This window comes from Cryptomeria japonica, chromosome 5 (assembly GCF_030272615.1).
Source record: "Cryptomeria japonica chromosome 5, Sugi_1.0, whole genome shotgun sequence".
NCBI lineage: Eukaryota > Viridiplantae > Streptophyta > Pinopsida > Cupressales > Cupressaceae > Cryptomeria > Cryptomeria japonica.
This window is the reverse complement of record NC_081409.1, coordinates 930,853,245-930,869,187: the sequence shown is the minus strand read 5'-3', so window position 1 is coordinate 930,869,187 and position 15,943 is coordinate 930,853,245.

Here is a 15,943-nt window from a genome sequence, read left to right as displayed (position 1 = left end):
GAGGAGAGGGTAGGAGAGGTGATAGCAGCGGTGGGAGGGACTGACGAGTTTAGATGACCGACTTAGAGGAGGTATGATGTGTTACCCCCACCAGCACTGCGGATAGGGAGAGGGATAGGGGTACCACTTCACAGGTATCTATCCAGATGTGGATTCCGATGCACCGAGAGGATGCGCAAATTAGGTTACTGCAGTTATCAGTGCAACACCTACAGACACAACTACTAGCACATCGGCGACATATTACACAGCTGACCATTAAGTGAGATACAGTTCTAGAGCGATTGGATCGATCTAAGGCTTGAGCAGAGACTTTGGAGAGAGTGGCGACAGGTGGCTTGATGAGAGATACCCTGAGAGAGGTGTCTTTGAGAGCCAAGGAGATTGAGTACTACCAGAGGCATTACGAGGATGTAGTGCCTAGGGAGCGTCGAGTTCCGAGTTTTACAGCTTTGAGATCTAGTCGATCCAGAGAGACTGGGTTGAGGATAGAGAGCAGAGGCATGACAAGGCCTACTAGATAGGATCCACCTAGAGATCCAGGTGCTGGGACATCTACTGCGAGACCGTCACCCTCAGGAGATAGTCATACCTGAGAGACATTGTCTCTATTAAATTTTGATCATTTTGTTGTTTTTGGCACAGACATGATGTATATATATATATATATATATATATATATGACACCATTTTCCTTGATCCTCGTGTGATGTCTTATAGATGATGCTTTCTATATGATTTGATGTTTCTATTATGATTATGCAATGCTTAGATGTGTGTGATTTGATATGTGATTAAGATGATGTGTTACTGCATGATGTTATGAGATGTATCTTGAAAATGAGATGTATGATATGATGTGTTGTGAGATGTATCTTGAAAATGAGATGTATGATATGATGTGTTGTGAGATGTATCTTGAAAATGAGATGTATGATATGATGTGTTGTGATATGTATCTTGAAAATGAGATGCATGATAATGATATGCAACTAATTGTAAAATGATATGCAACTAATTGAGCATCCTCATTCTTTCGTTTGTCATCTCTGTATAGTCACGTGTTTTTGCTTTCTTTGTAGGTATCATCATTGAGCATTGATTTGCTTGGGATATGTTGAAAATTTATACAAGCATAATGGTATAATTGAACCATAATGACCTGAGAAAAATTTACATGATTTTTTATTTTGTAAGATAGCACAAGTGTCAAGGTATAATTGAACCAGGATGACCTGACTGCAGGTTGTGTATAAACAGACAAGATTAAACCATTTGTATGTGCAAAGTGGAATCATGTCTTCAGTGATTTGTTTGAATCACGTCTCGAGGCAAGTATTTGCATAGTACAAGTGATCGCCTCACAAACAAAAAACTAAAAAATATTGGAGTCCCAGTGACGTTCTCTATCTTGAGGCATCGTTGAGAAAATGTAGAGGATCCAATAGTTCAAAAAGTATAAGCCCAAAAATAGTCAAAACTTCATGCAAGATGCATATATTTGATACTTCAAAAATCATCCATCATGTTTTGTGAATCCTTTTAAATGATCAATGTTTGTTTTTGTGATTGTTGATTTATTTGCTGGATATGATGCTCTATGTTTGCTACAAGTTTTGATCAATGCTGCCCCTAGCTGAGTTTTCCTCTTAATGCGGATATGTACAATGATTACCAAGCCATGGTGGGATGCGATGAAAGGATATGTGGATAAACCAAGATAGTGACTACGCTAAGTATGTCCTGGATAATGTGATAAAATGGTGGGCGATGGCTGATAGTGCTTGACTGTGGATATAACAGTTTGTTAAGATAGATAGGTAGAGGAGTTGTCTGCTCACAATAGCGCCTGTTGCCAGGTTTTCACCAGTTGCTTTTATTGTGCCTTTTTATTTGCTTTTTCTTGATTTTTGATTTTTTTTTTTTATTCTTTGATATTTTTGACTTTTCCGTGCATTAGACTGCTTAAGTGTAGTATTTCTTCAGATGGATGTTGTTAGTTGGTTCATCGAGCACATCTCCTTTCGAAGTTGTTAGTTGATAAGCACCTCATCCATAGGTTGATATGATGACATAGGGACCTAACCAGTTAGGTTCAAATTTCCCTTTCTTTTCTCGATCCTATTGATTTCTAGGATTTTCCTTGAGTAATAGATCACCAATTTAAAAAATTCTGGGAATGACCTTGTGGTCATGGGTTCGAGCCCCACGGTGGGTGCCAAAAATGTATGCGGGAAAAGTGGAGCTATGAAACTCAAAATGTGAAAAATGATGTTCAAAGGGCTTGTCCACACACCCACAAGACTTCTTGGTGCAAGTTATGGAGTCATGAAGAATGACTCAACTTCCCAAGGTAGGTTCCATGGTTCTCTATCTCACAAGGTCCCTCAAGCCAATGCCTTTGCTCTCAGATCACTGAGCAAAGTGACATAGGGATGATGAATGCAAGAACGAGGGATGCTTTGGATTGGTTTTAACATGAATGCATCCTATTTATGCATGATTCTACAAATGAGCTAAACTAGATTATAAGATTACAAGGTTAGTAGCAATACTATCCTAACATGATATACTAGTTAATGATTTAAGCTAATGATAACAAAAATACTCTAAAATGCTTATTAGATTAATTCCCATTATAAAGAGAGGCTAGATGTATTGATAAAATTGAGCATAAATGAGATACTAAAAGCTTGGATGATGTTGAAATGGAGGAATGAGAGCTCTATTTATAGGGAAAATGGGGCAATGGATGGTCAAGATTGGAGGAGTTAATCAAGGGTTGGGATTGAAAGTTATCAATCCATGTTTACAATTTCCACCAATGAAATGATGACAATTATCAACATAAGACTGCTCGAGAGGAGAGGTAAGAAGCATTAAATGCTTGAGAAGACCTCGTGGTTACCTTAGAAGGTAAGGGTTAAGGTTAGGTTAGGGTTATCCAATGGATAAAGCTTTTACCCAAAGGATAAGCGGGGGCGCCAGAAATGGTGAGCAATCTTGGGGGCGGATTCTTCCCCACCCTTGCACTATGATATTACAAATGTTTGGATATCGACTCGGCTCAAAGTTTCTATGCTAAAGTTCGTAATCAGGCTTCCCGTTCAGCCGTCAGTGATAAACTCCCTCAAGAGGCTTCCCAACCTTTAAAACAAAGGCTTTACATATCTTAAGGATACTGTGGGAAGGCTAATCGCTGCGTTCTACTGTTGAAAAGGACTTTCGTCATTTTCCACTTTTGATTATAGTGGGTTGGACACTTGGCGTCAAAGTTGTTTCCCACTTAGGTCATTCCCTTCACACCAGCCAAAGAATGGCTTTAAGAGTTTTTTGACCCCTCGAGGCAGGCCTGCTAAAGGATTTAATGCAATAAACATTGAAAGTGTAAGAGTGGTCTGGTTTTTTTTAATCACCCAGTTAAGGGGAGAACATATTCCTTCCACTTTCATAGCAAAGCAAACAAGTGTTCTTTTTAACTTTCATTGCAATAATTTGGTAAAATCTATATGGAGATGTTTCTCCACAAAAATGTGGTGTTTATTTTATCCCTTCAAAACAATGATTTTCTGATCTAGGAAAAGAGCTTGGTCAACAAAGCAACTTTGATGTTTGGTCAACAAAATAAATCAATTAAAAGGGGAAGATCTTCCCTCTTTAATTGTGAATGAATTTGGACATGTGTGATTATTTTACTTTGCAAAAATTGAAGTGGATCCTTTTATGCACCAAAGGATGGTGAAGTTATTTTTAAAGCCCTTTGTTTGCAAAAATAGAAAGATTGCCTTGTTCTTTTTAGGGCCCAAAGTGAAATTTTTTCTCCTAAGAAAGCAAGAAAGATGTTTTTGTTGTTCTTTTTATTTGCCCAAAATAAAGATGAGTTCGATTTTATTTAAACAAAAATTAAAAGACTTTAAATTTTAACTTAGTTAAGTTAGAAAAAAAAATTAAACTATTGTAACTCTTAAGCTAAAACTAAGCTCCACCTGCAAGAAACTTTGTCATAAATCCTGCAAAAAAACCAATCAAAACAGTTAGATAAACCTTGGCTTTTGAGGACTTCTACAAGTCTATATTTAATCGTGGTTACAATTTAATTTTTTTCTTCTGTCTGTGATGCGCTACAAAAAAGACTGTACACGCTACAGGATAATTGGGATGCGCTATTGGACAGACCCAATGCGCTAAATTTTTTTCCGAAAGTGCTGCTCTATTAAGTTCTCGTGCTGAGACCTATGGGAAAAATATTAAAAAGTCTATGCGCTAAGTGATGGTTTGTATGTGCTAGGAAGTGAGTCCCATGCACCAAACAGTGAGTCGGATGTGCTGGAATATTAACCAGATGCGCTAAGGGATGTTCCCCATGCGCCGATTCTTGTTTCTCGCGTACCTACAAAAGTGGTTAGATTCAAAAACCGTTTTGATTAATGGGGTTTATCCCCACGACGGTGCCAGAAATGTATGCGGGAAAAGCAGGGCTATGAAACTCAAAATGTGAAAAATGATGTTCAAAGGGCTTGTCCACACACGCACAGGACTTCTTGGTCAAAGTTATGGAGTCATGAAGAATGACTCAACTTCCCAAGGTAGGTTCCATGGTTCTCTATCTCACAAGGTCCCTCAAGCCAATGCCTTTGCTCTCAGATCATTGAGCAAAGTGACTTAGGGATGACGAATGCAAGAATATGGGATGCTTTAGATTGGTTTTAACATGAATGCATCTTATTTATGCATGATTCTACAAATGAGCTAAACTAGATTATAAGATGACAAGGTTAGTAGCAATACTATCCTAACATGAGATCCCCCGCTAGTGCTAATAATGCCTCATAAGGGCATGAATTTAAATAATTATTTGATTAAATAGAAGAATGTGGGTGATTTAATTAAATTAGATTTAACTAAAATAGAGGAATGAGAATAAAATGAACATTAAATATTCATTTGGGAATATGGTCATTTTTATACGTCTACAAGTACAATGGATAAAAACAGTCAACCTCCCATATCCAAGTACCTACGGAGTGACCTAGGTCCTCCGGGAGGGAACAAACATATAAAGAAAGCACGGGGGAGCACAACTACAAACACATGCAAGCAAATGGAGATGAAAATAAAAGTCCTAATGATCATCCCTTAGGAGGGGATCACATTGCAAGAGATCCTCGTCCTCAAGAAGAGCCTCATCCTCCAAATTTGGGTAATAGGGAGAGGGGGGCGAGCTCGAAGAGGGACTATTGCAAGGGCCGCACCAGGTGCCTCACCAGTAGCAAGAGCAAGAGACAAAGCAACAACAACGTCTTCGTCTACAAGCTTAGACAGGGTGAGGGTCAACGATCGTGTGAAGATCGTAGACAAGGTCAGAATGTCCTCCAAGGAGTCGTACATGTAGACCTCTATGGAGGAAGCAAGTGACTCACTTGGAGAAGATGGAACAAGAACAAGAATTTCAACCTCTAGAAGAGGGGTAGTGATGAACTTGGGAGAAGGCAGGGCCTTCTCGATCATGCAAACATAAACAGGCAAACCAACAAGCACTAAGATAGGCAAAGGAAGGGATGGAGAACATACCTGTGAAGAATTGCGCCATTGAAACTCTGAAATAGGGCCCTGTTCAAACTTGCATTTACATGGGATAGGAGTGTCAGGCCTCCTATCAATCGTAGCAGGTTAAGGGACCCCAAGAAAACTCGGATGTTGGAGCAGTGGCGAAGCAGGTGGGGTAGACAAAGTTGTACTAGACACCACCTATGTATGTGACATGTTAAGGGGTCGGGACAAAGGAGGCATGTCCGACAAAGAAGTGATAAGGGGAGGCTCCAAGGAAGGAGTGATGAAGACCTGCACCCACTTTGGGGGAGGGTCATCAAAGTTCCCTGGAGCAATGGGAAGTGAAATCAAAATTGATGCAAAAGCGAGAGCCATCAAAGGAACGAGCTCTGAAATAGCAGTGATGGAGGATGCACCAGTGGACTTTAAGGCAGCATCACGTGCTTGAGCCTGGGCCCATCGAAAGCGTTTACGCTCATGTGCACATTGGTTCTGATGGAGGTGGGGACCACCAACGATAGTCTAAGATGAATCGGGAGCATCATGCTCCATAGAAGAGGCCTCTGAGATCGGCTCAAGGACAGGAGAATTCCTAACCGATGAAACTGGAGGGATAGCTTGAATAGGCAACGCATTCATAGCAACAAGCGCCCGACCTCGCTTCGCTCGAGGAGCAGGTGGAGGGATAGGAGGAGTCGGCATGGTCTGTGATGTAGATGCAAGTGGAGATAAAGGAACCCGAGATGAGCGCTTCCCCTTCGCATAGTGAGATGGCCTAGGGATATCGACCATGATGGGAAGCTTGAAGGGTGGGCAGGTCATGGACTTCGACAGTGAAGGTGCCTTTCCTTTGGTTGCACTGGGTGCAGTCGCAGGAACATAGAACACCACTAGGGTTTGCACGATCCTAGGTGAACAAGGAGGTCTCAGTGTGGGAGCGGGTTTAGCCTCAGCCCCCTATGATGGAGGGACATGTGGCACAACCTATTCCAAGACCGAGATCTCAAATGCAAAAGTTGATGCAGGAGGCGACAAAGGTACGATAGGCTACACTGACGTAGAAGTCGACTCCCCCATCTTGTATTTATAATATGCACGGTATAAAAGGTCACCACGGGGAAGCATTGCCCCAATTGGGGCAGGCCAGAAGTGGTCCACAAAGAAGTTTGCATGGGCAATCAATGGTCGATAGCTAGTGTCCTGGATGACATGCACTGCACCCTCATGAGAAAACTTTAAGCACTTGTGAACCACGGAAGGAACTGGCTCCATGGTGATCAACCACGGGATCCTAAGTCTGACTCAGAAGAGATCAGACTCAGGGATGATAGTAAAAACCAAGGACACCACCTTGGGACCTACCATGACCATCAAGGTGATCCTGCCCAATGGATTGATAAAGAATCCATGGTGGGTCCGCAAGGTAGTGCGACACTCATCATAGACTGGCCTATGCCATCCATTCACTTAGAGTGTCTCCTCCATGATGACATCGACTCTGATAGAGGGGTCAACCATCACACTTGTCACAATGTGACCGTTCAATCGAGCAGGGATATAGAGAGGAGCAGGCTCTTCGCAATATGGGGCATCGAGAGGTGTGAATGAGATAAGAATGTCAGACACCTTCCCCTTCTAGATAGGGGGAGATGATAGGGGTGATGGTCACCATATTGACATATGGACTACCATCCAAGGCCGGATCATATGTAGAAATCACATTTGTCGAGTGCGAATGAAATAGGTTGGTACAAATCTGCAAGTCACTATTGGTTTTATCCATGAACTTGTTCGACTTGTGTTAACTTTGATAGCCCCACTGTCGATGTGGTCTTGGATAATGTGTCTAAGATGATAAAATCTCTTAGTGTCGTGACCAAGCACATGATGGTAATGACAATACTTCGACCCATTAAACCAGCGAGGTAGGGTTGACTATCTGACGAAGGTTTAGGCTCAGGTAGGGTGATCGGGTTGTTTCACAACAACCACTGCATGATAAGAGTCGTTCAATTTTGTGAAGATTGAGAGGTAGCTATTGAAAGAGTAGTTGTTATATTAGCCATGACTTTATTCACGTCTGTCATGATGAGCCTTGTGGAGGTCACTTTGCAGCCAAAAGAATAGCTCTCAAGATATTAACTACATGGTACTATTGGCCAACCTTGCACAAGGATGCAGTCAAATACACCAGGAAATGTGACAGATGTCAAATAATGGGAAGACCAACTCGATCTGATGAAATGCATTTACACCCCCAAGTAGTTGTTACACCATTTGACAAATGGGGCTTAGATTTTGTTAGGCCAATTGATCCATCATGAAATGGTCGGTCCTACATTCTTGTTTGTACAGACTATGTCACTAAATGGGTAGAGGTCAAAGCCTTCAAGCATGCCAGAGATAATAAGGTAGCAGAATTTTTATACAAAGAAATATTCACTCGGTATGGAGTTCCTAGAGAAATAGTAACAGATCAAGGGGCACAATTCACTTCCACTTTGATCACAACCTTGGTTAATGAATACAATGTCAGGCATAGGAAATCCACTCCTTATCATCCTCGGGCTAATGGACAAGCAAAGATCACTAACAAGGAGCTTGAATCAATATTGACCAAACCAGTAGCTCTCAACTGAAAAGATTGCTCTAGCAGATTATTTGAAGCAGCATGGACTTATAGAACCACCTGGAAAACTACAACATGGTTTACACCATTTGAAATGGTATATGGGACAAAAGCAATGATGGCTATAGAATTTGAGCATAAAACCTTGAGAATACTTATTTCCTTAGATATGACTCTTTCTATAGCACAAGAGGAAAGGCTCGTGCAACTTAATTCCTTGTATGAGATAAGAAAGTTTGCCCTGCAGCATACCGAATCTATTCAAAACTAGCGCATGAAGTGGCATGATTGCTATATTAAAGATAAATCATTTAAGTGAGGTGATTGGGCTCTTCTCTATGATTCGAGGTATAAAGATAATTTGGGAAAATTACAGACACGATGTTTAGGACCTTATGAGGTAGTTGAAACATTCTCTAATGGTGGTTAGGACCTTATGAGATAGTTGAAACATTCTCTAATGGTGCTGCCAGATTATCTACAACTGATCCTGTTAAGTTTAAATTGTTAGTCAATGGTCATGGTTTGCGCTTGTATCATAAACCTCTTAGCAAAGATGACTTTCTGCAGTAGTTTTCCACTAGCGAGCATGCCGAGATTCCTGCAGCAACTGGCGATGGCTTTGCCATCACCACTCCATCTTAAGTCTTTGTCGCATGATCATAATAAATACATCCACATATAGAGGAAGTACTTTTCTACGCAATAAATATTTCATTCTGTATTCACTCATTTCTTTCCTTTCACTCCATCCATTTCTGCCTCATTTTCCATGCATGACGGCTCAATGTCTTCAGTTGCAATCATTCTCGTGTGTATTTATTTTTGTTGCATGTATATAATTAAATCATATTAACTATGATTATGATATTTTGCATACTGTCCTTTTTTGGTCCTCCTCTGCATGTGTGGACACCTGTTAAACCTTTGGTTGGAGGGGGGGAGTACGCTAATAATGACTCTAGCAGATAATTCTTATGTCCTCTCGGATTGCATTTTATTTTTCAAATTTCTAGTTTGAGGTGATATCTTGTATTTTGTTTTTTTGTCTGCTTAGAGCTATTTTTAAATTGCAACTAGGTTCCGACCAAGTAAAGGCACATTGAGTATATTTTAGTGCGGAAATTGGGCAGATTTACGCCATTATAGAGTAGAAAGTGTTATCACTACAATGGATGGTCCACTTGTTCGTCATGAGACAACAATCCATGAAGTTCTTCTTCAGGACTAAGATTGTGAGCCAATATTCCGTAATAGTGGGTGGCTAGATTATTTTTTGAAGCTTACGAAGTTTGATGAGGAATTTGCAAGGGAATTTACCCGCATATTTTCAAATGGAGAAGCCTAGGTAAAAGGTTTGAGAGTGGTGGTTACAGAGGAATGGATTACAGAGGTAACTGGGTTACCAACAGATGGAGAAAAGTACTCAGAATCCAAGGATGCACGTAGTGCAAGAGTAGAATTTACACATCTAGGAGACCCACCATTGGTAGTAGATAGACAAGGAGCTAGGCGAGAATCTCTTCCATCCGAAGGGAAAGCAACAACATTGTATGTTTTAAAGTATTTAACCTATGAAGGAAGGTTCTCGTGTCTGCATTCATCACTTCAAGCTTCTAAGTCATCTACGCCATGGAAGAAGGATGAGTGTTCCAAGTCTATTGCACAACTTTCTTTCCATAAGTGAAACAAAGACCAAGAAAGGTAGGCTTCACTCTGTTTCTCATCATTGCCTAATTAAGCTATTAGTTGAAAGATATTTGAGAGATGTCTCTCCAATGCCTTGGAATGAATTTGTTGAAATTAGGATGTTTAGGGTAGAAAACATGGTTATAGAGGAGCCACTTCCATCTCAAGAACAAGAAAAATTGGAAAACCTTGAAAAACCCGGTTCCCCTCTTGAACTCTCATCCTCTAGGATATCATCAGAACAAAATATTCTTGCAGCAGAGGAACCCTTACAAGAAGAAGCTACAACAGGGGTTCCTTCTCAAAGTCTAAGAAAAACTAGGGCTGCCACATGAAAGGAAAAGGGCAAAGAAAAATAGGTTGACATAGAATATAAGGAAGAGAAAGGTAAAAGTGAGAATTTACCCTCTCCTACGGCCAAGAAAATGAAAGTTGTAAAACCAGTTTCTCCAATAACCATTGAAGTGGTTGAAGAGTTGGCTACAGGAAGTAGTCCTACAGCCAAAAAAGGGAAATCTCGGAGAAGCAGTGGTAGGCTCCGGAAAAAACTTAAAAACCAAGACCAATCAATGGAGCCAAATGTTACCATCCTGGTTGGCTCTCCAGAACAAGAACAACACAGTCCACCTCACAATGATGTTCCTCCTTCTCCACCTAATGAACCCCAAAGGAAATAAGAAAAAGAGGAAGAACATGAACTACAACTGGAAGAAGAGGGGGAATTCCAAAATATTGAGCAACCTCAGAAAGAAGTAGGTTTTGAAAGACTGGACATCTTAGCATCTGCTATAGAACAGGTTATTGAACCAGGGAGAAAAGTTGAAAAGAAGAAACCTAGGGCACCTATTCATAGGCCACCTACTTCCCTTACTAGTCATGCGGTGGGACTTGCTCTCTATGAGGATTGGGAATTGGAAAATGGAAAAATGCAGATGATAATTGACTGGCAGAAGAAAATTATTAAACAAAAGGATGAGGAAATTTCTCAGCTTAAAGCTAAGGTGGAAACAATAGCCACCATGGTACCACAACTAATGCAATGTCGAGATCCTCCTCGTGTTTACTCTCAGTATTTAAGAGAACAACATATCAATTTCCAGATGATAAGAATTGTCAGGGATTTAATTCCCTCATTGCAGACACCAGAGGAATTCTACAGTTCTTATTAGACATCTCCTACAACAATTAAAAATCTACTTTGTGAACTTTATGTACATAACTATGTTGTTCCTAATGACGTCGATTGGAACCCTCTCCTCTACATCAGAGATATCCAATTGAGAGCTCTTATGTCATGGATGAGAATGAAATAGCAAGGGGAGAGCAGTTTCAAATGCATAGCAAGGAAGAACTTGTGCTTTCACTGCCCTTAAGAGCTAAATCAAGGGAACCTAGACGACTTTATTTTGATTGGCAAAAGATTGTATATGAGCCAGATTATGCAAAGGATATCCTACCCTTAAGGGAAGAAGTGTATAAAGAATACGAACAAATGGATCCAAGGGAAGGACAAGTAGCAATAGGACATATATTCCAACACTGGAATAGACTGCCAAATGAGTTAAGGCAATCTGAGCCACACTCTATGCAAAACTACCATGCAGCCTTAAATAGAGCACCCAAGTATATGCACTTGGGAAGAACTAAGGGACGACATTGGCTGCCTCTCTGTTTTTGACCTCCAATCCTCCTATGACCACTGATGGGATGCAGGGACAATGACCCACCATACAGTGAAGCAACATAACGTACCAGGTGGAAGAGATTGGAGAAAATGAAAAGATTCTACTAGAGTTTGTCCGTAGGTGGTTCTGGGCAGGTTACTCCAGGCAATTTCTGAATCAATGCCAGAATTTGAAATTTTCCTGTTGCTGGAGGATCAACAAGAAGTTAGGTTAGGGGGAGATGATGAGCTTAAATAATAGCTCTATTTTGATAGATTTTTTATATAATACTCCTGCCTAGGTCTTGTGATTAGATGACATTAGGATTATAATACTCTCTTAGTTATTACCTTTTAAGTGTTTTTGAAACTGGTTTGACTTATACTTAAGGATCTCATATAATGGTTTTAAATGATTTATCTATGCAAATATCTAAAATCAATTTAAAATATGGTTTACATTATATCATGTTAGCATTAATATAAACACATGTTTGTTGTGCATATTAATATCATGATGCAGGGTCGACAAAGGTGAAGTAAAGACTAAGTGGCAGTTTAAAGAAGCACCAAGTATATAACCGCAGTACAGACCCAATCAGAGAAATGCAGTAATGATCGAATCCACTTGACCATTTCTTCAGCAGAATGATTTATGAAACATTTATAATTGTCCTTAGTGGAGCTTAGATCTAGGAAGCAAGTCATGCTATATTTTCTCAACTGCGGGACAAGTGTTGTTCTGTTTTCCCGCACTGACTTCTTCTTCTCTTGTTAATAAATCCTGTTCACCTATTCCGTAGGAATGTGGTCGATCAGTTAGGAGTTTGTTATAAGTTTTCTTATAAATAAAGGGACCTCTCTCCTCTCGGGGATAGTAGAGAACGATCGTAATATTTGTAATACGCAGTCTTCTGGTATTTTATGTATTTTCACAGTCAAGATAAAATAAAGAGATCAATGTGATTTTGAATGATTAAACAATTGTAATATGAATTTCTTGAGATATTCACCCAAGGGGGCCCACTTAGTGAGTAATCCTTTGTATGTTCTAGCTAGTTTTCATACTTCTGTAATAGTTTTTTCTGCAATTGTCTGTTCCTGCAGCCATTGGAAACAGTTCCCGTGTCTGTTCCTGTTGCTTGCCAGAACTTTATCATTTAACAGTACTTGTTTAAAGTAATTTCTAGTTGTGAGATCAAGCATTAGTTCATTGAGATTTTGCGTGTTTACTTTAAAAGAATTTCCTTTCCTGCAGTAATATAGAATGGTTGCGATATGAACTTGGTGCACATACAGTGCTGGCCCATTTTAAGTTTACGTCCCTGGTTGATAAGTAAATGAGTCTTTGCCACATGAAAGCTAGCTATTCAAGGATATTCAATCTCTAAATTGTGTTTTATTACCTATTTTCCATTCCAGTCGTGAGGACCAACATATAGCTTCAGGATCATCTTGCAATTGAAGCCTAGAAAGATAATTTGCAACGACATTAGCTTTACTTGGTTTATCAACAACTTTAATATCAAATTCTTGCATCAATAGTAACCATTGAGCCAATCTTCTTGTAATTGAAGGCTTGTTCATGAGATATCTGATTGTTGTATGATCAGTATGCACATATATTTGATATCCTGTGATATGATGTCTGAATTTGTTAAGTGCATATATTACTGCCAACATCTCCTTTTCTATGACAATATAATTAATCTCAGGTCTCTGCATGTTTTTGCTGATGAAGTAAATTGCATCCTCTAAATTGTCCATATTCTGTCCCAAAATTTCTCCTATAGCATAATTTGATGCATCTGTATGAATATGAAAAGGTAATGACCAGTACGGACCCTCGAGCACTGGTGCTTGATTCAATGCATGTTTGAGCTTCCAGAAAGCTTCATGGCATGCGGGAGTCCAATCAAACTCCATATCTTTAATCAAAAGACAATATAAAGGTCCCACAATTTTACTAAAATCCTTAATAAATATTTGATAATATCCAGTATGACCAAGGAACCTTCAGACATCCTTTTGCTTTGTGGGAACATGAAGGTTTGAATGATTTCAATTTTGGTTGGGTCAACCTATATTCCAGTTATAGAATTATGATAACCAAGAACTATGCCTTCCTGTATCATCATAAAGCATTTTTCACTGTTCAAGGATAAATTGTAATCCTCACACCTCTGTAAAACTTTCTTTAAATTTTCCAATGCTTCTTCAAATTTTTGAACCACAAGTGGTAAAATCATCCATATAGATCTCCATGCTATCTTGGGAAATATCTAAAAATATGATTATGACTGCTCTTTGAAAAGTAGATGGGGCATTACACAACCCAAAGGGAAAAACAAAATATTCATGCGTTCCCCAAGGGCAAGTAAATGTAGTCTTTTCCTGATCCTTGAGAGCAATTTGAATCTGGTTGTACCCACTAAATCCATCCAAGAATTAAAAGTATTGCTTCCTTGCCAAGGAATCTAATACTTGATCCCCAAATGGTAATGAAAAATGATCCTTCCTAGTTGTTGAGTTCAAAGCTCTGTAATCTACACATACCTGCCATTTATCTCCTTTCTTTGGAACTATGACTAGAGGCGACACCCACTAACTATCTAATATAGGATAATCTAACATTTTGCAATTTTTGTAGTTCCTTTTTAACTATTTCCCTTAATGCAAGATTGATTCTTCTTTGTGGTTGTCTGAGTGGTCTACAATCTTCTTTGATATAAATACGGTGTGTACAAATCATAGGATCTATTCCTTTCATATCTTTGTAATCCCCCACAAAAGCATGTTGATGACATTTGAGCAATTCAACCATTATTAGCCTTTGAGTTTCTATGAGTTGATTATTAATATTCAAACATTTATTTGGATCAACTTCCACCTTGACAGTAAGATCAACCTAAGATGCTTCAGAAAAATAAGAAGTACGAACTTCTTGCGGCAACAAGGTATGCAAGATGTCAGTGGCTGCAGGAAAATTTGATGTTGTAATACTTAATGGTAACTCTTGCGATTGTTGCTCAAGATTATACTGATTTTCCAGAATTTTAGGAAGGATAAAATCGTCATCCTAGAGTCATATGAATGATTCTCTATTAATCATCATAAGATGACTGACATAGTTGACTTCCCCTTCTAATTCCTCCCCCACGTCAGGCCAAACAACTTGTTCTTGATCAAGTTGGGGCTGAGCAGGTGAATACAGAGCTAGAGTTTTAGTAGTATTTCCATCAGATGTCCCCTGATTGACATCCAATATATGCATCAGTTGTAGAAACCCAAGGTCTCCCTAAGCTGACCAGATATCCCCCCAATGTAGCTTTAGGAGACAAGAACATAAAATATGTCGGATATTCCCAAGAGTCTAGAGTAACGACAACATCTTCAATCATACCATCAGGTCAAACCATAGAACTGTCAGCAAGTTGCAAGATCGTAGGAGTAGGCCTGAGACTGGTTATGTTAAGTTTTTGCATAATGTCCTTTGTTATTACATTGATGCTTGCTCCCAAATCTATAAAGGCCTTCTTTATCTAAGTGACATTGATGACTATTTTCACAATAAGACTACCAAGGTCAAAATATTTAGGTATTGAAACTTTTCCCAACATAAGATCAATCAGTTGACCTATTACATGCACTATTTGCAAATCCTTTTTCTTCCTGCTAGGTTTCCTTAAACATGCCTCTTTAATTGCCTTACCATAGATAGGGACATCCTTAATAGCCCAAAATAATGGAATCTTAACACATATGTGTTTCAACTGATCAATAATATCAAAATTTATATCCTCTTGTTGAGGAATATCTTCAGCTTGCAACCTTTGAGGAAATGGGGGTATTTGCTGACTCTGGGGAATTTGGGTTGCTGGGCTAGATATTTCATTTCCCTTTTGTACTTCAATTATAACTGGAGGGGATGGGTTAGGAAAAGTTGTCTCGGATCTAAGGTGAATATCACTTATAGGAAGAGAATAAGTTGGGTATTGATTAGGATCAACTGATTAAACTTGTTATTGTTGTTGAGGCTTGTTATTAGGATTTTGCATGGGTTGAGTGGGCAGCTATGTGGGTTTAGGTGGAACGGTGTTACTAGCAGGAGGGGTCATTATAGCCGGTTGTTGAGACTATTGAGGCTGCTATAGAGGTTGTTGATAACCAGAAGACTGATTTGACCATTGCCGACTTCCTTTCCATTGAGGAGTAGGTTGTCAATTCCCTTGGAATGGTTGCCATGGTCCCTAAGACTGAAACCAATTTCCTTGTGGCTGCTTCTATTTTGGAGTTTGATTGGCAAAAATTTCCCCTTGGCTTTGAGGGTTATACCAATTTTGATCATTTCCAAAATTTTGAGCATATGGAGGTTGCCACTGATTATTTTGTGCATAGGAATTTCCACTGTC